The 26137-nt window shown below is 38.3% G+C and overlaps 1 protein-coding gene across 3 annotated transcripts in view; it reads left to right on the top strand.

Annotated features, from left to right (window-relative positions):
- Window positions 1-26137, top strand: part of COL8A1 (collagen type VIII alpha 1 chain) — a 153124-nt gene that overhangs the window by 19670 nt on the left and 107317 nt on the right. The window contains exon 2 of one of the 3 annotated variants that reach the window (XM_058731630.1): window positions 23450-23580. The exons of the other annotated variants lie outside the window; for them this stretch is intronic. The gene's annotated coding sequence lies outside the window, so the exon portion shown is untranslated. The remainder of the gene's footprint in view (window positions 1-23449; window positions 23581-26137) is intronic. 3 annotated transcript variants of the gene reach the window in all.

The raw sequence follows: 26137 nt of genomic DNA, 5'->3' as shown, positions 1-26137 counted from the left end.
GCCATGCGTGCTTAAAGGACCGCATTTAGATGTTACATGATCAGGCATTCTGATTCTTCCACTCAGTCTCCACTGTCGCTAAAGAAAGGGCAAGTACCACCACAGACTCATAGGACACGCAGAGCTGAACTCTTCAAACCCATGTCAGTCCTTCAGAGCTTCTCTTCATTCCTCCGTTCAATCAAGAAATAATTATTCAGTGCCTACTATAATAAGCCAGGGCTCTACCAAGCCCTGGATATTCAATGATCAGAAAAATAAACAAGACCCTTATTCAGTTCAATTAAGGTCAAGAAAACAATGTGAAATGTGTTTTTGGTAATGGAATTACAGAGTACCAGGTGGGGGCGGAGGGACATGGTGTGGGCAGCACTCTGAGTTAGGGGCTCCTAACGCAGACTTCAAAGGTTTCCTAAAGGCTTCTCATCACAGAATGGCATCAACTCAGCTTTGAAACCATGAGTTAGGTCATTTTGCCTACTAGCCATTAGCTTTCCAAGAAGTCTGTCTTCCCGTCGTCTCTGGCTGCTGGAGAAGGGCATGCATGGCTCAGGCAGGAAGTAACCAAGCCACTGTGGTTCAGCTGCTCAAAGAGAAACAATGGCATCTCTGACTGATGTGTTGTAGCTGACTTTCACTCTAGGTAGGAGAATCCACTCTGCCGAATCCAGGTGTAAAGGGCTTCAGATATATGACCACCAGAGCTGAGAATAATGAGGAATACTGATTCTTTCCTCACCGAAGGCAATATCTACCATAGATCACTCGTCATTTTTACTAACCATCCCATCAAGCACAGAGCATCCGTTTGAAAGTCTTCAGAGTGCATGTGTATCCGTTTCTTCAGGCATAGCACGGGCCAAGGTGATAGGGCTCACATCCCTCTTCTGTTTTCTCCAAGTCCCCTCAGAATTCTTGTTTCCTGTCCTCATAATGTTTTTTTAACATTGGGTTGCAGAGCTGAAGTAAATACACAGTTGTTGTTGTTGTTGTTGTTGATTTTTAAAGGAGTCCTGATCAAACAGGTGGTGGCAGTATTGTGTTTTGCCTTTTCCCTGCAATAGGCTCTACAAATTTATCAAATCCCAATTAAGCCGAGTCTGAGTCTTTGACCTATAATTCTTACTTTCCAGCAATGACCATTGTTATTTTGTTTTCTGTAACTGATTTCTAAACTCATGAAAACCTTATACTAGAGGAAACAAGCTTGATGAGAAAGAGATGAAGATCATTAAGATTGTTTTTTCCCACAGAAAGGGATATACCTGGATCCGTTACAGGAGCCAGGTTTCTTTGGAACTTTTAAAAATTTAGAATATGTTCAAAATTTGCCCCACACACATTTAAAAAAAATAATTAGTTTCAGCTTTTTCCTAATCTTGCTTCCATTCCGTAAATTTTTCTACCTCTGTTTTCTGCATACAGTGGAAATTACATCACAAGTCATTGATTTGGAGCCTGCAGGCCCCCCTTTCTGCAGGAATTCTCAACCTTCCTATGAGGTTCTTGGAGCCCCTCACTCTCTGGCACCCACTCTGGACTTTGGGGAGTGGAAAGCATCCACCATCTCCCTCCCTCTCATAGGAAAAGCTTCTCACCAGAAACACTGACTCCCCCACAATTGATGTTCTCAGTTCCTAACTCTCCCCATCTCACACTTCCTCAGATAGAAGGGGATTAGGGCAAGGGATAATGGAGACAAGAAGAAACATTAAGTTTGATTATCCCACAGCTGGTCCTTCTGGGATCTCCTTAGTAAGGCCACATTGGGGTATGAGGAACAATTGGGGGATCTTTTTAGATTTACCACTTCTCTGTTTTCAACTGGGACCCTACACATCAATTTCAGTGCCAGAGGACAAGTTCCATCAACATCTTGTTATTTGTTATTTACAAAAAAGATTTTCTGTCTGTTACTCACATCTCTCAGGGCCTAGCATAGTGCCTTTTTTTTTTTTTTTTTGTAAGCAGTGATGGAAACACTCACTAAGTACTTATTAAATTCTGAATATAGAATTAGGTACTTGAGATATTGATCAGAAACTCTAGATTTCAATCTGAAACCTGCTAAAATAAGCTTGTGGATATCACGTCACAAATCCTGATGAAATCATAGAGACCTCACACCCAGAATTCCTAAACTCCACTCTGAACCTTCACAGCATTCTCTAAATGCTCCCATCATCAGAAAATCCACCATATGGGCAAAGAGCAGGGACAGTGCTTTAAAAATGACATGCATTCCTGGTGAGAAATTAAAAACAGAAACATTTGATGAGACCATCTTTTATGTCTGTTTGAGAAAGCTCCTTGGGCTTCAACATGTTTCATTAGCTCCTGGAGTCTAATGTCACCAGAGTCCCAAATTGGAAACATTTTGCCACAACTCACAATTCACAAGTAAGAATCCTGCTTGGGATTTGATTCATTTTGTGGGCCTCCTCACTGGGTTTTCTCCCCTTCACAACTCAGATAAATAAAGTGTGGCAGTCCATGTGGTTTTGCTTTCACATCCATAGCTTCAACTAACTTTTTTGGATCCTCACATTAGATACATCCCTCTGTAATATATGCATTCAGAGAACAAAAATTCAGATTAGTGTGGAAGGTTTGGGGGAGGCATGGCTTCATTTAATTTTGTTGGTTTCAGTTTTCTGTTGAAACTTGTTTCACATCCTTATATAACCCAGTTTCCCTCTCTGTATTTCCCTCACACTCTCACAAATAAGGGACATGTCTACTTTTCTCAAACAGGTGCTACAGCAATTGAAAAGAAAAATAGTTTTAAAACAAAACTTTGAGTTTGTGGACGAAATCCCCTTTGTGCCATCAAAAATTTTGTAATTAACCACATGTCCCTGGCATGCCTTAACCTCCAGTCTTCATTTCCCTCATCTGACAATGTAAGGCCAGGCTAATGTATTGTCCATTCATTGCTTATTCTGTACCATGTACCGTGGAGAGCATTTATCATATGTGATGATTTTGTTTTGTATTCATGATCATTCTATACAAAAGGAATCCTAATCTGCATTTTGTAGATGAAGGAAAAGATGCAGGAATGTTAGGTAGCTTGCACAGCACGTGCTGTGGCTAGTCAGTGACAGAACCTGAACTCAAGCCCTCCTTCACTTAATTCCAAAGCCCTAGTTTTACCTGCTGTAATATGCTGTCACCTAATGGAGCTCTGTACTCCCTAAACTGTTCCTTTAGGTTCTGTTCTGAGCTCACTTCACTGCAAGAGACATCATTGGTAAACTATTATTGCTGGTTTTATGCATAATAAAAATCATATACCCGATGTTGTGAATAGTGGAGAAAAAAGAGATATCAGGAAGCTTCATCTCCTTTGACCTTTTCTTCCAAAACTATTCTACCTAAACGAATGGTTTTCTTTTTATTTTGTAGGTACCCCCAAATAGTGTGCAGCCTCCCTTCAGAAGACCATCCCTACTGTTGGGAGGAAGAATTTTTCTCTGTCTGTGGCTCCCTTCTATTCTAATTTACTGCCAGTACTTTAGGGTGAATGTGTCATTGTTTCCTGTCCCTCTCTTATGATAGGAAATAATGGAACAGGATGCTTTTAAGGGAAGATATAAAAATATTGTATTGGGACACCATGAGGAATGTTAATTCCTTCTTTCAATCAGTGTTTCAGGGGTTGTCTGTAAAGATTAAAAACAGAAGGAATGAAATGTCCATAGATGGACTTATGAGGAACCCAAGTCTTACATAAAAGTGTTCTTCACCATCTACTCTTCTAGTTTTTTTTTTCAATTTTTTTCTTGTGATGAGGGCTTGTGAAATCAACTCTTTTTAACAACTTTCAAATATGCAGTATGGTATTAGTAATTATAGTCACCCTGATATACATTACACCCCTTGACATATTTATTTTATAACTTGAAGTTTGTACCTTTCAACCTATTTAGCCCACCTCCACCTCCCACCCCCACCTCTGGAAACCACCAATCTGTTCTCTGTAGCTTTTCCTTCTCTTCTTGTAAATAACAAAAATTCAGTATCACCTGTGCCTGCTTGGTTGTCCTTGGGAAAATAACACTTAAGGAAGAGGGTGGAGAGGAAGGAAAGGTAGCTCCAACTGAAAATTAACTGATTTAATCACAAATTATCTAATGTGTTTAATAAGAATTATCTTCTCCATATGTGCTGGCCCAGAAAATGAAAAATGTCTTGCCCATCAGGCTTAAGGCGTGAATCATGATTTTCCTATCAGCTAAACACTCAGTGAAAGGGAAGAAACATTTGAAAAGATAATGCAGCAGCAATTTTTTTTAAAATTAAAAATGAATGAGAATTTGTAGACCTCTTTTTTAACTTTGGCAAAGCTATTATAAATAGCATTTTTAAAAACAGTCTCGCTAAAACAAAACAAATGTTTCCTGTCAGTATGGAAAAAGAAATTCCTGTCTAAAATTGTGTTATCGTGTTATCTGGTTTTTAGTCCACTTAATTAAGAAAGCTGTTGAATGTTATGCTACATGTCATCAAATGCCATTTTTAAAACTGATTTCGATTTTTCATGAGTTATTTCCAGTTTTGTGTTTTCACTATTTAATCCTTTAGGGTTTTTTTTTTAAGTAATCGTTTTTCAAAGTCAAAGATACACTATTCTTGGTGTCATTCAGTTTAAAAGATACCCTAATATAGAAATGCATTGAAAGCCAAGTCATCTACTAAATTATAACACAGCCTCACACACATCATTAATACTTACTTTTAAACCAAAAAACTGAGCTATGGAAAGTGCTTAAACTGAGTTGAGGTACATTAAGTCTAATATACTTCTAATTTTTCACATAAAAAAACATGAGGCTCAGAATTTGAATGAAATGAAGTTATAAAGTTGGTGGCAGAAAGCTGAGTTCCTTTTTACAAAGTCAGTGTACTTGTTTCACAACCGCACTCTTCAAAAAATATTTATTAAGCAGCTACTATGTGACAGGTATCGTGTTAGGGTATGAGGATACAAAAGTAAATAACACAGGGCATCCATTCTGAAGAATCTTATAATCCAATGGAAAAGTAATAAATAAATAGGTGATGTGCAAGTTTTTATGTAACAAGTAACTTACAACCTTAGCAGCTTAATACAATCTACAATATACATTTATTATCTTATAGCTCTAGTGGATCAGGGATGGGCATGGTTTAGCTAGTCCTCTGCTTCAGTATTTCTCTCACAAGGCTGCAATCAAGGTGTCAGCCAGGGCTGAGGTCTCATCTGAAAGCTCAACTGGGGAAGGATTCACTTTCAATCTCATGTGGTTGTTGGCAGGATTCAGTTCCTATGGCCTACTAGACTGAGGTCCTCAGTTTCTTACTGGCTATTATCCAAAGGCTACTTTAAAAAATCTTGCTACACGCATCTCCCCAACATGGCTGCTTCTTTTATCAAAGCATGCAAGTAAAAAAGGCAATAGGGAAATTTCTGCTAACAGGATGGATTCAGGGATTATTAGGGACCATTTTAAAGTTTATCTGCTGCAGAATTCTATAGTAAAACATAATAAATGCTGTGAAAGAGAAAGGCAAGGGAGCAGTGGGAGCACAGGGGATAAGCTCTGCACCAGATTAAGGAGGCTGGGCTATCATTTGAGTTGAATTTAAAGGATGAGGAGTTATCAGATCAATGAAAAAGGAATGAAAGTGATTCTGAGCAGGAGCAAGGTCTGTTAAAGCATAGTATAGACTCCAGATGGAGACTATCTTAAGGCTAGCATATGTTGAATGAATGAATAATATGCCTTTGTAGCACTAAAAGTGGGATTCCACTCTGATATGCCACATAATAACCATGTAAGTCATTCTCCATCTCTTTAAGGAAGGTAGGAGAGAGAAAATTACAAGTGTTCGGAGTTAGAAGGAAGATGTGTTTTATAATAAGAATTCTAGAGAAAGCCAGAAATGTCACTCCATTCCAAGAGGAAAAAAAGTTTCCCAGAGCCTTTTTGAGTTCACCAAAATCCTGTACAATGTCTGACTTGAAAACATATGTAATATATCACCTCTAGGACCCAAGACAAAAGATGGTTTATAGTTCACATGTTTATTTCAGACTTGGCATTTTTGCCTTGATTTACAATATATACATATTTTGTACTTCAGCTGAAGAGCTCATTTTTCAAATAACGTAAAATAATAAAAAGTGGTATCACTTGCATTAGCAGTAATTACGTAAAAGACAAATATTTTTAAGTTGTAACCGTTATAGGAAGTTTTTTGTGCCAAAAATTGAGTAATAATGACCATATCTCCTCTTGCATATCAAATATGATTATATGAAATATATTGAATGGGACTACACATTTATTACTCTTCCATTCATAGAAAGTCAGACCTAATATTAATCAGAGTTAGTCATCCTGTTGTCCAATGGTGATAGGTAATCACATTTGGTGCCAGCTTTCAGAGAGAAAGCAGAGGATTCTCACAGTCTATTAGTAAAGGCACCCTCTTTTTACTGCCTCTTGGGATGCTGGATTGTTTGTCTTCTTTCCTTCACCAGTTGTGACATATGCAATTTCTTCTGGGGTGGGTGTATGTGTATATGGGAGAGAGAGAGGGAGGAAAGAAGGGGGAGAGAGAGAAGGAGAAATACTGTGTAAAGAGGTGTAGAGAGAAGTTTCAAAAGTATAATTCCTTTGTAACAATTTTCTACAAATCTACAACAGAACCAAAATCCTTGAAGAAAAAAATATTTTTAAGAATAGGAACATGGACCAGTGGAAAGGAAAATAATTTCAAAGGAATAGGAATAACATTATTTTTTAAATATAAAAAAATAAAGGTAATAATTAAGATATACGTAATATCAAAACATTCTTTGAGAGTATTGTAGAAAAAGCAATTCTCAAGGGGCTCCTGGGTGGCTGAGTCTGTTAAGTGTCTGACTTCAGCTCAGGTCATGATCTCCCAGTTCGTGGGTTCAAGACTCACCTTGTCAGGGTCTGTCCTGACAACTCATAGCCTGGAGCCTGCTTCTGATTCTGTGTCTCCCTCTCTCTCTGCACCCTCCCCCACCCCCACTCACACCCTGTCTCTCTCAAAAATGAATAAACATTTTTTATAATTTTTAATAAAAAAAGAAAAGACAATTCTTCAGCTGATTTAAGGAATATAAACATTTTAAAATTTCATTGATGAGAGGATGTTCCAAAGTAGAAAACTTAAAGCTCTTAATTATGTACACCCAAGTTTGAAATAACTAAGTATTCGATTATCTAGACTGTCTCTCCTAAACCTGCTACAAAAGAAAGAAGCAGGACTTTGGGAACTTAGTTATTCTGTTGATTATCTATAGAACACACCAATTGAATTATATGGAACTTACCCACTTTAGAGCCTTACAACTTTTAACAGAGAAAAGACACAAGTAATCTAGAAATGGTGAAACCTAGAAGGCTCTGGATATCCCAACACAAAACTAACAAATCCACAGGGAATCTCCACAGCTCAGAGCAGTAAAATTTAATTAGTAACTTCTGCATTTTCAAAGCTATTGAAAACCTCTTCACTATGTCAGTATCTAAATTTCCTAGACGACATCATTTGTTTCATGTAAAAATAACCATTACTTTGATTCATAAGGCAGATTTTGGTACTTCCATTAAATGTGTATGGAAACTACTCATCCCTGACTTCTATGCTTTCTTAACTTCTATTTTCCATCTCTTTATGTCTTCAGATTGCATTTTTTAGTGCTTTCCTCATGCTTCAGTTTATCCAGTGCTTTATTTAACTCATCTCTTGGGGTCTTATTTTAATAACATATATTCATTTTTAATGAACATGTCTTTTCTATAATTAGTATTTGATTCTTTTTTTTAAAAATCTGTCCTTTTGTTCAACATGCCCTTCATTTTTCCCATGAATTTATTCAATCTTTTATCATTAATCATTTTTTTATGTAGTATATGTGCTTTTTTTGTTTTAAAATGTTACTTCTAATGTTTCTGCTGCTGTGCATTCATCATTTACAATATTACCTGTGTTTTTTAAGGCTTTAATTTTATTATTTTTTTATTGGGTACTAAATATACTTTAAAAAGCTATAACATGTGTAAGGTTTAAAGAATAACAATACCATGAACATTCCTATATTAGTTTTATATCTAGTTTTAACATGGACTGTTACCAGTGCACGTAACACTGCCCTGGTAAGATTTGGAGCCAAATCCATGCTGTGTGCCTCTTTGGTCTCTTCCCTCTCTCTTCTTCCCAAAAGTAACTGTGATCCTGAGTTTTATGTTTATCATTTTCTTTTTCTTTATGATTTTATCACTCCTAATACACTTATTTTTACACTTATTTTAAGCCTCTTTTAGATAGTTATACCATCAAGAATTTAATTTATCTAATAAAATTCTTGCATTAGTTGCATCAACTAACTCTCTCTTAATCAGTAAGTTCCTGCTTGTGCTTTGTAATTTCCAACTGCAAGCTCAACCTCAGAAAAAACTGCCTCTCACCTCCATACTGATTACACCCTGATGTGTGGAGCTTCCTCTAGGAATATCATTGCATTTCCTCTGCTGTAGCTCTACAAGTTTCACCAGTTTTACTCCAGCTTTACCTTAAACTCTGAAGTTTTGTTTCTACACTACTTGGGTTATTCAAATTCAGGTCTCACAGCAAGTGTAGATTGGACCTTCAGTTTCCACAAATCTCTCCACCCATGACTCAGAGCAGATGATGTTTCCATGCCACATCCCCATACCAGGCCTGTCTCTGGAGCAGAGTTTCCTAGTTCCCTTCATGAATTGGACAAACTATTCCGGATATATTTATCCATTGCACAAAGAGCTTTAGATATTAGCTTCTAAGGCCTATATCCGTTCTACTACCTTTAACCTTCTTGGCATCAGCCACTGCTCATTACAATGACTTAAGTTCTCTCCATTTCCTGCTACTCAGAGATTTCCCTTTCTGGCATTTGAACTCATCTATGTAGCTAATATTTTTAAATCTATTTTATAGCTGGCATTACTATGAATTTCAACTTAGAAGATACATTTCTTACTTCTACTTATCCAACCAACCTTTCCAGAAATCAATATTATAGCTGAAAAAGTAAATCTGGGGATTTTTATAGGATTTTGTTCAATGCCTTATTGAAGTAATGCTTTGTGAGTAAGACATAGACTTACTTCTTTGAAATATCAAACTTTCTCTTGACTCTTCCATTGTTTGTGAAATTTTTTAACATTTAAGAAACACTTTGTTGTGAAAAATGGTACAAAATCATAAGTCTACATTACTAGATGTAATTAGTAAATGGGCAACACATAGTTTAGTATCACTTTGGCAGACAAGTATGAGAGAGAAGGGCTTGGTTGCCCTCCTTGATTAAGAGTTAAAATCTTTACATTTTCTACTAAAAAGGAATCTGAGTGAGTTTTCAGACTCAGATATTAGGGATATCTTTCTTCCTTTCAAAAGCCATTGTGAAATGACCACCCACGAATTTGTCTAAATCATTTGATAGATCCTTATATATTAAAACAGTTCTTGCCTTTCGTGTGACTAATATGTTTTTCATTCACTATATTGATCAATTTCCCTATTATTAGTTCTTAACATAAATATGTGAAAGTAAATCTTGACGAACAATATTTGGAAAGAAATTTTTTTTCCTGTTTTTTTTATTATTATTTTATTTTCCCACCTTTGTTTCACTCTGATTTTGAGGTAATTGTTGATTTGGGGGTATTTTTTCAAACCTCATTTTATATGCCATTTTTAAAGAAGTAGCAGAACATATATGCTAAGATTCCCAGTTCTGGAGTCAGACTGCCTAAGTTTCAAATCAGACTTCACCACTTACTATGAATCATGTTACCACAGGCAAGTTTTTTACCCTCAATGTACCTCAGTTTCTACATCTGAACAATAGGGATGCTGCTGCTGACAATGGTGCCTACCACACAGGGCTGTCATAAGGACTGAATGAATTAATACATATAAAGCACTTAGAAGAGCCCTTAATATATGTTATTATTATTATATTTAAATTTTCCATGAGAATTTTACACAGGCATCTCTAACAAAGCGTTCCTAGCCATAACCTAGCCTAATGATTTCATGGTTTTATGCAAAAATCTCAGGGCAAAATATTTTGAAGCATATAGAAATAATCTTGTGCTATCAGTTTTCATGATCTCTTGCGTTTTTCATGAATGGACATCCTAAAAGTAATGAATCCAAATAAGCCTTATTTTTTTCAATCAAAACTCTTTGTTGGGACTGTTTACAGGAAATCTCTTGGGAATGGAGGGAGTTGTGGCAACAGAAGAACCCTTCAGCTCTGTGGCCCGAGAGGGCCCTCACCCCCACCCCTGCTGGTCCTGTGGGCCAAGATAAACATGTTTGGCAAGGAGTGCCTTGCTCACTCCACCCTGGCAACTCGGAGGTGAAGGTTTTGGACTGTGGTATTGCTACTCCACCCAACTCTGTTCTATTTTTAATATACCTTTGTGATAAAATGTATTGTATCCATTTAAAAAGAAAAGTCTGGAAGGTGTGGCTGACAAGAAGGAAAGCAATATCCTGCCACTGCCTCAGACATGAAAGCTTCAGCTCATGGCCCACCCTCTCTGTACAGCTCAGGCTCCACATTTTGTTCAATAAAAGCAACAACATTCACATACCTCACCATCAGGGAAAATGCCATAAATTGTCCCAGTCATGTGTGCCCTGGTAAACACCCAAGTATATGACTGAGCTCTCAATAGCCAATCACAGAAAGAATATCGGCACACCTTGCTTTCCTTAAAAAATGTGTTGCGGGGCGCCTGGGTGGCGCAGTCGGTTAAGCGTCCGACTTCAGCCAGGTCACGATCTCGCGGTCCGTGAGTTCGAGCCCCGCGTCAGGCTCTGGGCTGATGGCTCAGAGCCTGGGGCCTGTTTCCGATTCTGTGTCTCCCTCTCTCTCTGCCCCTCCCCCGTTCATGCTCTGTCTCTCTCTGTCCCAAAAATAAAAAAAATTTTTAAAAATTTAAAAAAATTAAAAAAAATTAAAAAATAAAAAATGTGTTGCTAAAACTGCATGAAAATAAAATGTAAGTTAAATCAATTCTTAAATGCATTAAGAATGTGCTGCTTAATAAATACTGGAGGACTGAATAATGAAATCCCTTTGTAAAGTAATAAAGACCCTAGTTTATCTGTTTTCATGTCTAGAATTTTGGAATCTGAATTTCCTTAAAGAATGGCATAGCAATAACATTAGTTTCTCAACTAAAGGTGTTGCTTAAACTTTGGGCACTCAGTTTTCTTTAGGGGAATACTAGGGCACAAGATTCAGTGACCTCTGCAAGTCCTCTCAAGCTCAAAATTCACTGTCTTCTTAGGGCAGTCTAGTAGTAATTAGAGGAATGTCCTCTTGTTTGGTTGTTCTTTCTACTTATCATTCCCTCTGTAGTCTGGGGGAATATGTACTTTCCACTATCAGTTTCTCAGATAGCCCCATGACACTTCACGAGAGGGCTGGACTGAATGCCTTGCAGATGTGGCAGAAAGAGCCAGAACTATGGTACACTGAGGTTCTGAAGCTCCCCCTGAAATCTCTTTCTATAATGATCTTTCCTGCTTTGTTTTTGACCCAGAGTGGGGGAAAAAAAATCAAGAGTGCCTCTAACAATTTCATGGATTAGGACCTTCTTTCTGGATGACCCCAAGAACAGAAGGTACTACATACAATATTCCATTATTTGCCATGAGCACCAGAGATGCACAAAGGGAAAATTATATTAACTCCCCATCAAATACTGGGAAAAAGTACCATAAGGTAGTTAGGTTATTTGCCCAAGTTACCCATGGGTTACTAATAAAGCTAAAGATGCTGAATTCTGTGACAGAATTACTAGGTTATGCTGTTTAATGTTGAAATATCTGACACCAGAAGTATTTTAGTTAATAACATTGCCTATCATCTTCACTGAACATCACATTCTTCATCCAGGGTGTTCATACATTTAACAACTCACCCTTGGAATAATCTCAAGAACAAAAGGCAGCTGGAAGGTAATATTTTAAACATTAATGAGATATTGGTGGTGTACCTCAGTTCACCCAAGCCTCCAAACACAAACATAACTAGTTTTTGACTCCCCCTGTGGCTAAAGAAATACTTCCATTAGTGGAAATATTTGAAATCACAGAGATAAAAAGAATGTGTGATTCACATCAGTGTTATTTTGTCTCATCTAATGACATAAATAAATGTGATAATCAATATGAAATGGCTTGGCAAGCTTCAAAGAATGAAGAATCATTTTTGGCGTTACTACTGGTTGTAAGAATAATAGCATTGTAAACTATCAGCTGACATTAAAAAGATCATTAGAAGATATTACAAAACACTTTATGCCAGTAAATATGACAACTTATATGAAAGTGTTGCCAAACGGACACAGAAAAAGACAGGAAAACTGAATGGCTCAATATCATTAAAGAAATTGGACCTATTTTTATAACCTTTCCACAAAGAAAACTACACCCAGGTAGTTCACCTATAAATTACCACAGAACTTAAAGAATAAATAACTCCAATCTAAAACAAACACTTCCAGGGATAGGAAAAAGAATAAGAGACACTTCTGTATTATTTATCAGCCCAGCATAATCTTGATGCCAAAACTTGAAAGGGATGTTACAAAAAAGAAAAATAGCAGACACATAGGTACAGAAATCATAAACAATATTAGCCTGACCTAATTGGCTTTATTTCAGAAAAGCAAGGTGGTTTCTGATTCAGAAACCAATCAATGTAATTTACCACATTACCATTAAAAAGAAGAAAGCTACATAATAAATTCAATAAATTTAGAAAAAAGCATTTGGTAAAATCCAACACCCATTGATGATAAAAGTGCCCAGCAAACTATCTTAAGCTGATAGCATACTTAGCAAAAAGTTCTACAAATATTAACCTTACTTGTGGCTTTTGGGACAAAACAAGAATGCCTACTCTCACCATCTTTTGTTCAAATTATATTGGAGGGACGCCTGGGTGGCTCAGTCAGTAGAGCCTCCAACTTCAGCTCAGGTCATGATCTCACTGTATGTGAGTTTGAGCCCCGCCTGGGGCTCACTGCTGTCAGCACAGAGCCTGCTTCAGGTCTTCTGTCCCTCTCTCTCTCTGCCCCTCCCCAGCTTGTTCTCTCTCTCTCAAAAAATGAAAGAAAACATTTAAAAATAAATAAATAAATTATATTAGGGGTCCTAGTCAGTACAATACATCAAGAAATAGGACTAAAAGGTATAATAATTGCCAAGTAAAAAGATACTATTTTCATTAGTTATTATTGGAATGAAGAGGTGCATTTATCAAACCCATTGGATGCAAGGTCTCATATTCAAAAAGCAATTCGCTTCTGTATACTATAAACATGAAACAAATAGAAAATAAAACCTTTTAAAAGATACCATTACAATAGCATTGGAAACATCAGTTTAGCAGCTACATGCAAAGGAATTTAAGGAGTAAGCATCAAGAAATGACTATTCTAAGAGTAACAATAATGTGATCGGATTGTGCTTCAAAATCCAAAATTCATGTAAACATAACCAATTTTTAATAATTATTTTCTAAAACCCATACCCAAATCTTTCCTCCTTCTCCTCCATTTTGTTATCTGCTATATTTCTTAAAAACAAGATATCACAATTATTTAGAAATTCACCAGCATTCCCTAATGACAGCAGAAATGTGCTTCAGGAAACTTTTCATGGAAGCCACTGGTTTTAAATTGGCTTCATGTCTTACAGGGAGAGTACCAAAAAGGACTGAATTAATACATGACAGTCACAGGTCACTGTGGATCACTTAGAAGTATAATCCTCCATTTACTCAGCTTCTTCATATAGGACATCTTATAGTATATCTCATGAAAGTATACAAGGTGTCTAAAAGCAATTTTGAACTAATAAATACCTAGTAGTGCAATTGCTTGTTCATAGGGTAGGACTATTTTTAATTTTTTGAGGAACCTCCATACTGTTTTCCAGAGTGGCTGCACCATTTCGCATTGTGCACCAACAGTGCAAAAGGGTTCCCCTTTCTGCACATGCTCGCCAACATCTGTTGTTGGCTGAGTTGTTAATTTTAGCCATTCTGACAGGTGCGAGGTGGTATCTCATTGTGGTTTTGATTTGTATTTCCCTGATGATGATGAGTGATATTGAGCATCTTTTCATGTGTCTGTTAGCCATCTGGATGTCTTCTTTGGAAAAGTGTCTGTTCATGTCTTCTGCCCATTTATTTCTCCACTGGATTATTTGTTTTTTTGGATGTTGAGTTTGACAAGTTCTTTACAGATTTTGGATACTAACGCTTTATCTGATATGTCATTTGCAAATATCTTCTCCCTCTCCATGGTTGCCTTTTAGTTTTGCTGATTGTTTCCTTCACTGTGCAGAAGCTTTTTATTTTGATGAGGTCCGAATGGTTCATTTTTGCTTGTGTTTCCCTTGCCTCTGGAGACATGTCTAGTAAGAAGTTGCTGCAGCGGAGGTCTAAAAGGTTGTTGCCTGTTTTCTCCTCTAGGATTTTGATGGTTTCCTGTCTTACATTTAGGTCTTTCCATTTTGAGTGTATTTTTGTGTATGGTGTAAGAAAGTGGTCCATGTCACTGATCTATTACTTTGGCTATTCAAGGTCTTTTCTGGTTCCATACAAATTTAAATTTTTTTCTATCTCTGTGAGGAATGTTAGTGTTATTTTCATAGGAATTGCATTGAATGTGTAGATTGCTTTGGGTAGTACAGACATTTTAACAATGTTTGTTCTTCCAATCCATGAGCTTGGAATGTTTTTCCATTTCTTTGTGTCTTTTTCAATTTCTTTCATAAGCTTTTTATAGCTTTCAGCATACAGATCTTATACCTCTTTGGTTAGGTTTATTCCTAGGTATTTTATGGTGTTGGTGCAATTGTAAATAGGATCAATTCCTTGCTTTCTCTGTCTGCTGTTTCATTATTGGTGTATAGAAATACAACTGATTTCGGGGCGCCTGGGTGGCGCAGTCGGTTAAGCGTCCGACTTCAGCCAGGTCACGATCTCGCGGTCCGTGAGTTCCAGCCCCGCGTCAGGCTCTGGGCTGATGGCTCAGAGCCTGGAGCCTGTTTCCGATTCTGTGTCTCCCTCTCTCTCTGCCCCTCCCCCGTTCATGCTCTGTCTCTCTCTGTCCCAAAAAATAAACGTTGAAAAAAAAATTTTAAGAAATACAACTGATTTCTATACATTGATTTTATATCCTGCGAGTTTGCTGAATTCATGTATCAGTTCTAGCAGTTTTTTGGTGGAGTCTTTCAGGTTTTCCGCGTAGAGTATCGTGTGATCCGCGAAGAGCAGAAGCTTGACTTCTTTCTTGCCAATTTGGATGCTTTTTATTTCTTTTTGTTGTCTGATTACTGAGGCTAAGACTTCCAGCACTATGTTGAGCTAATAGGGAACTTCTGAATACCATCCCAGGCAAGCTGTAGAGTACCCAAATATTATGTGACTTTAGGATGAATATGCTAGACACTGGGCCCCTCTGTACTTTTCCATACAGTTCCGCACTCAGAACAGCTCCAGCTGTCTATGGGAAGGTTCTGAAAGACAAAGAGCTAGGGTTTGGCTATTTACACACAGACCATAAATGAATTACCACGAGTGTGTTGGCAGAGAGATTTGAACCTAAGGACATGGGACAATCTGCACAGGTTGCCAATGGTTTGTGACTTGTGAGAAAAGAAAGGGGGAATTGAAAAAAAAATCTTGCTGGCATAATTTACATTGGACCACATGAGCACATTCCAATCAATCCACTTCATAGACATGATCTCACTGGTCTCCCCAACATCCCTACAAGGAAATGAGGGGGACAAATGTGACTCCACCCTTTAAGCCAAAAGCCCCATCCTTCACTCCCACTTGTGGCTAGGAGTGGGTGGAACATATTTATACAGAGGAACAAATTACCATCTTCCTTGCTTTCTGGCCCCTCAACATGTGGGTGAACAAGTTTGCCTTTCAGTGCTTGAGGCCATACAATTCCCAAAACAACCAGTCTGAAATGTTGGGGACTGAGTCACTGGCCAGTGATAATTCTCAAACAAGTGCTGGTTTGTTTCTCAATCATTGTTTGGCCTTGCTAACTTGGACTCAATAACACCATGGAATATAAGCGGCTGGGATGAAATTTTCCTCATTGGCCTTGAGGAGGCTTTTTTCCTGAAAAGTAGCTTCTTAATGGTGTTGTTGTTGCTGTTGTTGTTGTTGTTGTTGTTGTTTGAGTATAGTTGATGCACAATGATACATTAGTTTCAGATACACAACATAGAGATTCAAGATCTCTATACATTATGCTATGCTCACCACAAGTGTAGCCATCATCTGTCACCATGTAAAGCTATTACAATATCATTGACTATATTCCCTGTGCTGCACCTTTTATTCCCATGACTTATTCATTCCATGGAAAAGGGAGACAATAGTGAATATGGAAGCTAAAACATTTTACACCTTTGCACTAGAGGATATGTTGATAGGACTATGCTCATCTAGAAGATAAAATTTGAAACCAGGAAAGTAAATACTTTGGGCATCCAGAAGTTCTCCCAAATAGTAAACTAGATCATCGTTTTTCTATTGTTGTTGTGGGGTGTTTTTGGTAATTGTATTGCCATTCCAAACTTCACTCCTCCATATGTGTGATTAAAAAAACAAAATCTGTGGCAGAATTATTCAAATTCTCCATCAAAATAGTTACTAGTACGTATAATGTTGTTGAAAGGTCATTTAGAAAAATAACAGTATACCCACAAAAATTTATTGGATGGTATTTTTCACATTAGGAAATACAAAATAATTTATTCATAAACCTACTCCTCAAGATTCATGTTTGATTCTCCTATACTGAAAGACATGTTTGGATTTTCTTTCTCCCACTACAAATAAAAATGTCCCAAATATTGAGAGATGAAAAGCACAGAAGATCATTCTCCATATAAATGTTGACACACATACATACTCACTCTACCAGCATATGGATACATACTACAGATATAGAACTCAGCAGCTTACAGCAGTATTCTGAGATGAGCACCATATGTGACATAATAATGCATTATTTCACTAAAGCTTTCAGAGCTTAAGAAAATAGCCTGAGGAATAAGACTGCTCTTTTCTGAGCCAAGGTTGCAATCTTCTAAGTCCAAGACGTGCTTGAAAACAGTCATTAGGTAATTGTAAAAGCCAAGGGAAATCAGTTTAAGAATATTAAATAATATTACTACTGACTGCCCTTTTCCATGTTCAATCCAGATGGAAGCTGGACACATGGGAAGTGACATTTTATAATAGCAAAGAAAAGGAGAAGGAGCGAGCAACCTTCCTGCCTATGTTCTCTCTGCAGGATTTTATAACTATCTGCTCTTTCTAGTCCCCAGAAAATGGGGATATTACATCTGTTCAATATTTTATGGAAAGTCTCCCCTTGTCTTTTTATAACATAGTTTCATTTTATTGTTAGGCAATTTCATTTCATATGTCAATAATAGCCTATTAATTTATTCAAATCAGGGGCGCCTGGGTGGCGCAGTCGGTTAAGCGTCCGACTTCAGCCAGGTCACGATCTCGCGGTCCGTGAGTTCGAGCCCCGCGTCAGGCTCTGGGCTGATGGCTCAGAGCCTGGAGCCTGTTTCCGATTCTGTGTCTCCCTCTCTCTCTGCCCCTCCCCCGTTCATGCTCTGTCTCTCTCTGTCCCAAAAATAAATAAAAAACATTGAAAAAAAAAATTAAAAAAAAAAAATTTATTCAAATCAACAACATGAAAAGCAGTTCTTGATATCAAATAAATATCCTTAAGGGAAGTCAGAATATTTCACTGTCGCGAACTTGGTGTATGATCTGGAGGAAGTTACTTAACCTCTCTAAGCCTTGCTTGACTGTCCGTCAAATGAGAAAGAGGAGATAAATTGTCTTCGTAAGTCTTTCCAGAATTCTGCTATTCTTTTTGCAAATTGGTTTCTGCTTGCAGAAAAGGTTCAATCTGTTTCTGGCATGGCAGTGACCAAGTCACAGTCTCTATTTGGGATAATGAGAAAAATAGGCCAACACATTTACAAGATGAATTACTGTGGCCAAAAGATACATAAATATGGATTGAGTGTATTTTTAATATTCAGAGAAGTTTCCATGTCTGAGTTACTTCATTAGCAACTGTTACTTCGCCTACCCCTGGCTGAGATTTTCCAGTAACACTAGGTCAGCAATTGTAGACTCCATTTTCTAAGAAAAATCTCTGCATTTTCCATCTGCAAAATTTTCACACCCAACGGCCATGTTCCTTAAGGGTCCAATGGAGACTGGAAGATTAGAGGGAGGGAAAAAAAGGTTTATGTAGAAAGAGTTTCTGACTTGGGAGTACATTTAGTTCAGAAACAAAAACTCTGAAGTGTGGCTGGCTTAGTAAAAGCCATCAAGAATATGAAGGACCAGCTGCTCCATATTTCCTCAGAGACTAGAACCTGAGGAAACTGCTTGCAATTATAGCAGAAGGCGGCACTTTGAGTTAGACCCAAAGAATTTCCTGGTTAGGTCTCTGAAACAAGTCACTGAGGGAGAGTTTTGCCACCCTCAAGGATATCTTGAGACCTGGGACAGCTACAATCGAATATTAGCCCATGTGTGTTCAGGGCTTCTATATTCAGACTCTACACTCTAAGGACACTGCATGTGCTACCTATTTTTATCAGCAGAACAGCGCCATGAGAGAAGTGTTATTGTTATTGTCACTTTATTGATGAGAAGACTACAGGGTTTGTTTTTGTTTTCATTTTTGCTTTGGTAGCTAGCAAGCAGAGGAGCCTGGATTTGAACCCAGAGCCAGTTCTCTTCATTGTTAGGCTCTAGGGCCTCTCTGCAATGGATTGACTGTCAACTAATTAATTGCAGTTTTATAGGGAATAACACAAGGAAGCTACTGGATTTGACCAAGTGTAGGAGGACCTTTTATACAAAGAAATATAATCTGATGTTCATCTCCACCAATTCCAAAAGCATTGGAAAAGGCTTTAGTGGCTTAGAGTTGTGTAAAGACCACAGAATATATGAGAATTTACTAGCTTTGTGACCTCAGATGTGTCACTTAACCTCTCTGATGTTCAGGTTCCTCTTTCACCCATTCAGCACTATTCACTGAGTACCTCCTTACATCAGAAATTCAATGGTGAATAAAATCTGGAAGATGAGAAAAATAATACCTATCTCACAACATTTCTGTGCTTACCACTCAGTCAGCGTGAGTTCCCTTCCCACTTTCCCTCCTGCACAAGGGACTTGTGTTACAGAAGGAAGAACTTTCTGACTTTAAGGGTTGTGATATATGCTTCTAAGTACATAAAGGAGAATAAAGAATTGTTATCTTCTGAATGAAAGATGCTTTTTCCAGAAAAAATCCAGAGAGAAAAGCACCAGCAAGTTTGTTACTTCCTTTCTCCTTTGTACTCTCAGAATTTTTTCATACCTCTATTATAATGTTTATCATATTTAAGTTATTCTTTTACATATCTTTCCCCCCATGAGACTCTGGATTAGAAGACAATGTGTATCCTTTTCTCCTTTCTGTATTTGCCAAAATCATACCAAGCCCTAGGCCTGGTGCATCGTGGACACTCATAATTTGTTGAATGAATGAATAGGTAGGTAGGTTAGGTATGCGGGTGGATGGGTAGATGGATAGATAGGTAGATAGATAGATAGAGGTTCCTGGTTGGAAAAATTAGAATAAAATCACAAGAGAGAAAATACAAATTGAAACTTACTTCACATACTAAGACAAGTAGACCATTCAGTTTTTGCTTTATTTTGACGTAGGAAGAGCTGTAACTAGGAACAATATGTACGTATCTTTCATGAGTGTTTGAAACTTCCAGAAGTTCCTTCTCAGCAGCAGCACTTGGGGGGACAGGATAAATTCTAGTTTGTGAAAGGAGTGGGTGGTCCTGCCAGGAAGCAGGTGGATAGGACTACATGATTTCTTCCAGCCTGAGCTTCAGTGACTCAGTAATTCCAAATGAACCCTCGGGAATCCTTCCAATCGAATGATTCTTTCCAGTTACTCGGACTGGGCCTCAAACAGGCTCACATTAAAAGAACCCAAATATTTAACCCAATATTGTCATGTTGCAAAGATTATTTTCACATCAGTGAATGCCCTCAGCCAAGCAAAAGTACCGTGTATGTGGGCGAGGAGAGACTCTAACGTGGTCTCTATCAGACCAAAACAGGCTGAAAACTCAAACGTTTCATGAAAGCAGGTTTGGGGGCTTAATCTGAAATGAGCTAATTTTTTTTAAGTGAATTGATGAAGTAAACTCTTCAGGAAAGTCAACTAGGTTGGGGTCCTGGGACTGCACCTCAGTGACATCAGATCTGAAATCCTACGGTGCTCCTGCATTCACGCAGGCCTTTCAGTAGCAGATGGTGCAAGCCAGCCACACCACAGGGACCACACGCAGAGTGTGAATTTTTAAGAACTCTCTTCTCGAGTTGGATCACTGGGTATCGAGAGCCTCCATGGTGTCTGGAACTGTACTAGACATTTTACATCTATTGTCTATAACCCTAAAAACAATCCTAGAAAACAGGGGTCATTATTCTCATTTTGTATCTGGAGAAATGGGGCTTCAAAGAGGTTGTACAAACTGCCCAATGCCGTCCAACTACTAAGTAGAGTCAGGATTCAGATCCAATGCATCTCTCGGCTTCCCTTCCTAAAGTAAGAGGGTCAGAAGATTGCTGGATTATTTACAAGCATTTGAGCCTAAATGCTGCGACCAGGAGACACAAAGCCTTATTTCATGAGAAGCTGCTATTCTTTAATAAGAGTTTGTCATTTGGTTCAAACCAGTTGCCCATCTTTTTCCTACTGAAATGGAGAATTGTCAAACCTCAAGAACCCATTTCCTGTTGCTATTTGCAAATTGTCAGTATTATTTTATGATAGAATCATTTCTTAAGGTAGAGTTGTATGTTTGCTTTATAATGTCTGAGTTTGGCACCTTGCAGAATAATTTTCTGAACGGGAATTGTGCTTCCATTACCTAATTGCAAAAAGCTGCCAAAATTTTAAAAGGCTCTGGGAAGGGGAGGCAGTACAAGAATTCAAGTGACCTCAAGGTCTCACTCTTAAAAGAAATGGAAATATTCTTGGACTGGATCGTCATCCTATTTGTTGGTGTAACTACAGCTGGAAGGGGAGAATAAAAGGCAACACTTCACTCCCCACTTTCTCCAGTAACACGTGCAACTGAATTATGCTCTTCATGAAGAAAATATTTCCGAGCAATTTGCAAGTTTTACCATCGTCTAAAAAAAAATGTGCATGTACCAGTTTAATGCCTCACTCTGAGGAAAAAAGTAAATTTATTTTTAACATAACAAAGACTCTAAGGGAAAATGTCAATCAACTAAAGTGAAAGCTCAGGCAGTGAGAAGACAAATGTGAATAATGCAGAGAATGGCATCAAAAGCTGATGGAAAGGGATACTGTTTAACACAGTCGTACTATCATCCAAAGTGCTGAGAGGAAAGAATAAGAATTTGCATATTCCTGGTGTGTTCAAAACATGAATATCTTCCAAATGCCACACCTTTCAGTCTTTTATTTTGGATTTTATTTTACACATAGAGCATAGCCATGAAGTAATATTAATTTAATCACACTCTAATAAAAGTTACTCTGCCGTTATTTCCATCCTTGCTAATCTTTCTTTCTCAGTTTCCTCATGAACTTAAAGCTTTGCCAAATACAAACGTATCAGTGTGAAGAAAGGATATGAAGCTAACCCTTCCCTACATGTTCTACACCACACCTTATGCCAATATTACATTTTTCTCCCCTTTCCTCTGTGTTGTAGAATTTGAGTCTTCTTAAAAATTCCCCTACATTGGTTTTCTATTTCTAATTCTTCTGATGGCTTCCCACCTGGAATAAAAGATTTTACTTTCAATTCAAACATGGAGAATTTACCTCTGGATATGAAAAACCTATGGCCACGTCATGTTGATTTTGCTTATTTAAGTCGGCAGTATGGTAATAAATTGAATAGGTTCTTAGTAAGAGTGCTAATTCATCTACCATGGCAGTTTTCTGTGATTAAAAAAAATATGGCTCTAATAGTCAGTCTACCTTACCCACGTGAGGTACTCAACTGGGGACTTAGCAACCTTTACAACAATACAAGTGTTCTTATTTTTGTCTTTTTTGTTTTCAATATTACATAAAAGAATTTTGCCTCTAATAAACACCCTAACATCCAATACTGGAATGGAAATCTCCAAAAGGTAGCTACTTTTAAAAACTTCACAACCTCGCTTTATTGGAACTAACCATGTAGCCCTAAATTGATCCTACAAATTCCCAGAAAAGGCAAAATGAATTTAAAGAACATGTTGCATCTTTAAAACAATAGTAGAATGAAGGGTTACGTTTTTTTTACCAAAGACCTGCATTGAGCTTTTTGTAGAATTTACCACAATACCATATAATTTTAGTGATACATATTTAGCATTTAGTATAAGCCTTTTTACAATATATGAAAATGAAGCAAGAGAACAATTAAGTAGCTAATCACTTATTTCACTTCATATTGGTTTATTTAATAGATTTCAGAGAGCGTAAGTTCATAAAGGGGTCCACAAAGTAAGAACCAGAGGACCCTGGGGAGAGGGCTGTATACTAAAGCCAGAAGCCAGAGAAATAACTTACTTTCCCAAGACTAAGAACTGTGAAGATCTCCAAGAGGAGATCTCCCAAGGTCCAAAGGAAGAGACAGAAAGTCTTAAAAGCAGGAGAACATTAGAGGGCAGCTGACAGGGCCACATGGTAAAACTCCCCTGCTCTTAAGTTCTCAGTGTGATCACCACGATGACTGTGGCTGAGCTCTACACCTGTCACGTGTCTCAAAGCCCACACGCAGTGGGGCCACCTAACAGCAGGTGGACCCGTGATGGCTAAGTCAGAGAAAGAAAATTCAAGGCCCGCCAGCCTCCACTGCCTTTTTGACATTAGACATATCACTGGGGTTCTTTTAGTCCCATTTCCTGATCTGTGAAATATGGGTAACAACAATGTGCTAAGGATTGTAGAATGGAGGTGAAGAGCCCTTGGTGGGCTATTAGGCACTATGCAAATGTTAGTTATGTTCATCTGCTCCTGTGTGTGTGTGTGTGTGTGTGTGTGTGTGTGAGTGAGGAGGAGGAGTAGTAGTAGTAGTGTGGACTATATGATTCTAAACTGTGACATTTCACAAATGGGGAGAGGTAGATGAGACAGTTGCACTCCATGAGCTGAGGGGCGTGGGGAGCAGTGACTGGGCAGGAGGCTGCTGCCGTGCATGCTGGCACACCAATGAATACATATACTGTGTGTTACAGTTGTAAGACTCCATGCTGCACTCTGGATGCCATCTAATTGCTTACAGACATACTTGATATGGACCAGAAAAAACCTGATACCATCATTATTCGGGATTCAAATTGAAAAGCAGCACTACAGTGAGGCTTCGGTAAGAAACTTATAATAATCATCTTAACAAGTAACTTAGTATGGTTGTTGTAAAAATTAATGAAATCGTTTTAAGTGAGAGCACAGCAAAGGTTTGTCATTTTGGAGATTTCATGAATAACTGTACAGCCGCTGCCACAATAGTTCCTTGTGTTCTGCATTTTCCGACATACCTGATGAATTCTTCTGCCCAAAAACTGCCTGTGAAAGTGGCACAGAGAAAGTTAGCTTGAGTCTCTCAACCAGCCGCTAGGCCCACCGGCGTCTTCATCAGTATGACCATCGATGTTCATGCAAAACCCCAAAGTGCCTCCCATGCCCTTAGAGAAAAATGTTCCAAATAACTATAGGTTTAACTGCATATTGTGTTCTCATACACTAAAAATCTGAAATCTGACCTTCCCGCCTCCCTCTTATAAGAATGCTTGTAATTAATTGGGCCCATCCAGACGATTTAAGATAATCTTCCCATCTCAAGATCCTTAACTTAATCACATCTGCACAATCCTCTTTGCTATGTGAAGTAATATATTCACAGGCCCCAGGAATTAAGTCATGGACATTTTGGGGGTCCAGTATCCAGCATACCACAGACGGTTTATTGTGTTATCATTACTTTTTCTCTGAAGGAAAATAATGCATTGGGAGCATAAAGAATTTGGTCAAATACATCCAAAGAGCCTGTGATGGAGTTCTTCAATCATTATGTCCAATTCTTCCTGCCCACATCAGTCTGGCATAAGTTTTCTCACCCTTGGCACTGTTGACATTTAGGGCCAGATATTTCTTTATTGTGGGGTGCTGTCCTGCACAGTGTGGGAATTTTAGAAACACCCATGGCCTTTTCCCACTAGATGCCAATAGCACTGCCCCCACAGTTGTGACAACCAAAAATGTGTCCATACCTAGCGATGTGCGCCCTGGGTGGAAAAAAATCAACCTCAGGAGAGGAGTATTCATCTAACAGAAAGCAACCAGATTATTGTCATTAGCTCCTTAAAGGCAATAACACAGAGAATGCAAAAGATCTAGTGGTATTAACTGATGGCTAGTCTTAAGTGGCCCCTGATAGTCTAAAAACCTTTGCTAGAGCTGATCTCCTGAAGTGCATTAACAGACAGCTGTCAAAATTCATGGAATCAGAAAACAGGCATTGTCCTTAGTGGACTCTTACTTTCTCTCCATGCACAGAACATAAACCTCCAAGGCTCGTTCTATCCGAGATTAAGGCAATGAATTGAAAATTCATTCAATAATTCAATAATTCAAGTTTATCTGCCAAATTTAGTTTTTCTAGCAACTACTGCATATGATTTGACATAAAACTGTGAGAGTGAATGAGATAGTATGGCCAAAATACTGAGTCCAGAGTGGATCCAGAGAAATGTGAAGCCACAAAATATTATCACCCAAAGTTTTAGCATTGGAAAGGATAGAAGAGACGTAGAAAGTGACATTGTCATCAAGCTGCTAGTGATAATACCAGAAATTCTTATATGGTGTGAACCACTCGATTATTGTCTAAGTTTGGGAAAATCACTTTGCCTGTGTAGGACCCACTTTCATCTGTTGAATGAGAAGGCTGGGGTGGGGGGGGGCGGGGAGAAAATCACCCAGCTCTTCACTACCGAAAGTGTGGCACATGGACCAGTAGCATCGGTATTACCTGGGATCTTATTGGAAATGTAGAAACTTGGGCCTCACCCCAGACCTACTGAGTCAGAATCTGCATTTTAACAAGATGCCCAGACGAACTAATGCACTGGTTTTCTAAGTTTGTTCCGAGTACTTCAAACCACCTCCCTACATTCCCTTACGGCCACCCAACCACCCTTGTGGACAGGGAACCTAAGGGCAGAATTAGCAGTAGGGATTAATTTTTTAAAAGCTCTGGTAATCCAACTTTTCCTTTGACAGATAAGGAAACGGAGGCCCAAAGAAGTAAAGCAGGTTTCCTGAAGCCACCCAGCCAATTAGTAGCAGAACACAGATTTTATTATTAGCTTTTCCAGTGTAGTTGACGGTACTGTTTCAGAAAAATGTTACCAAAATGGTGGGCTTAAATTGCCAAGTGTTACTCTTACAACCAATGAGCAGGAATGCTTTTTGTCTCTGGGAAAAAAAAAAGGCTTTTCCCCCCAAGTTTAAAAATGACTGCTTTTTAATGAAATTATGTTATTCCTGGAGGTACTTAGAGAAGAATCAAGTTACAGGGTGTCTCGCTCCTGATCCAGGCAGTAGGAAGGCCTCTATACTCAGGCCAGACACTTCCTCTCCCCTTTCCTCCCTCTCTCAACACCCACTCACTCCTCCCGCACACACAGGCTCACTCCTCCATGATGGTGTGTAATTCAATTACAAATAACTGTAGAAACCACATAAGTCCGTGATCGAGGATACTCACAAGTCCAGTTTTAGCCAATAATCCCTTTGCAAACAGCAGCCTTGACTGAGACAACGGAAGCCTTCTTTGGCTTGAAAATCAAATATATCTCAAATAACCACAAAGAAATGGATGGATGTACAGGTTAAGAGAATATCGTGGTTTACATTTAAAC

The sequence above is a fragment of the Neofelis nebulosa genome, chromosome 5, assembly GCF_028018385.1.
Source record: "Neofelis nebulosa isolate mNeoNeb1 chromosome 5, mNeoNeb1.pri, whole genome shotgun sequence".
Taxonomy (NCBI): domain Eukaryota; kingdom Metazoa; phylum Chordata; class Mammalia; order Carnivora; family Felidae; genus Neofelis; species Neofelis nebulosa.
The sequence above is the reverse complement of the archived record's forward strand: the minus strand, read 5'-3'. Positions and strand labels throughout refer to the sequence as shown.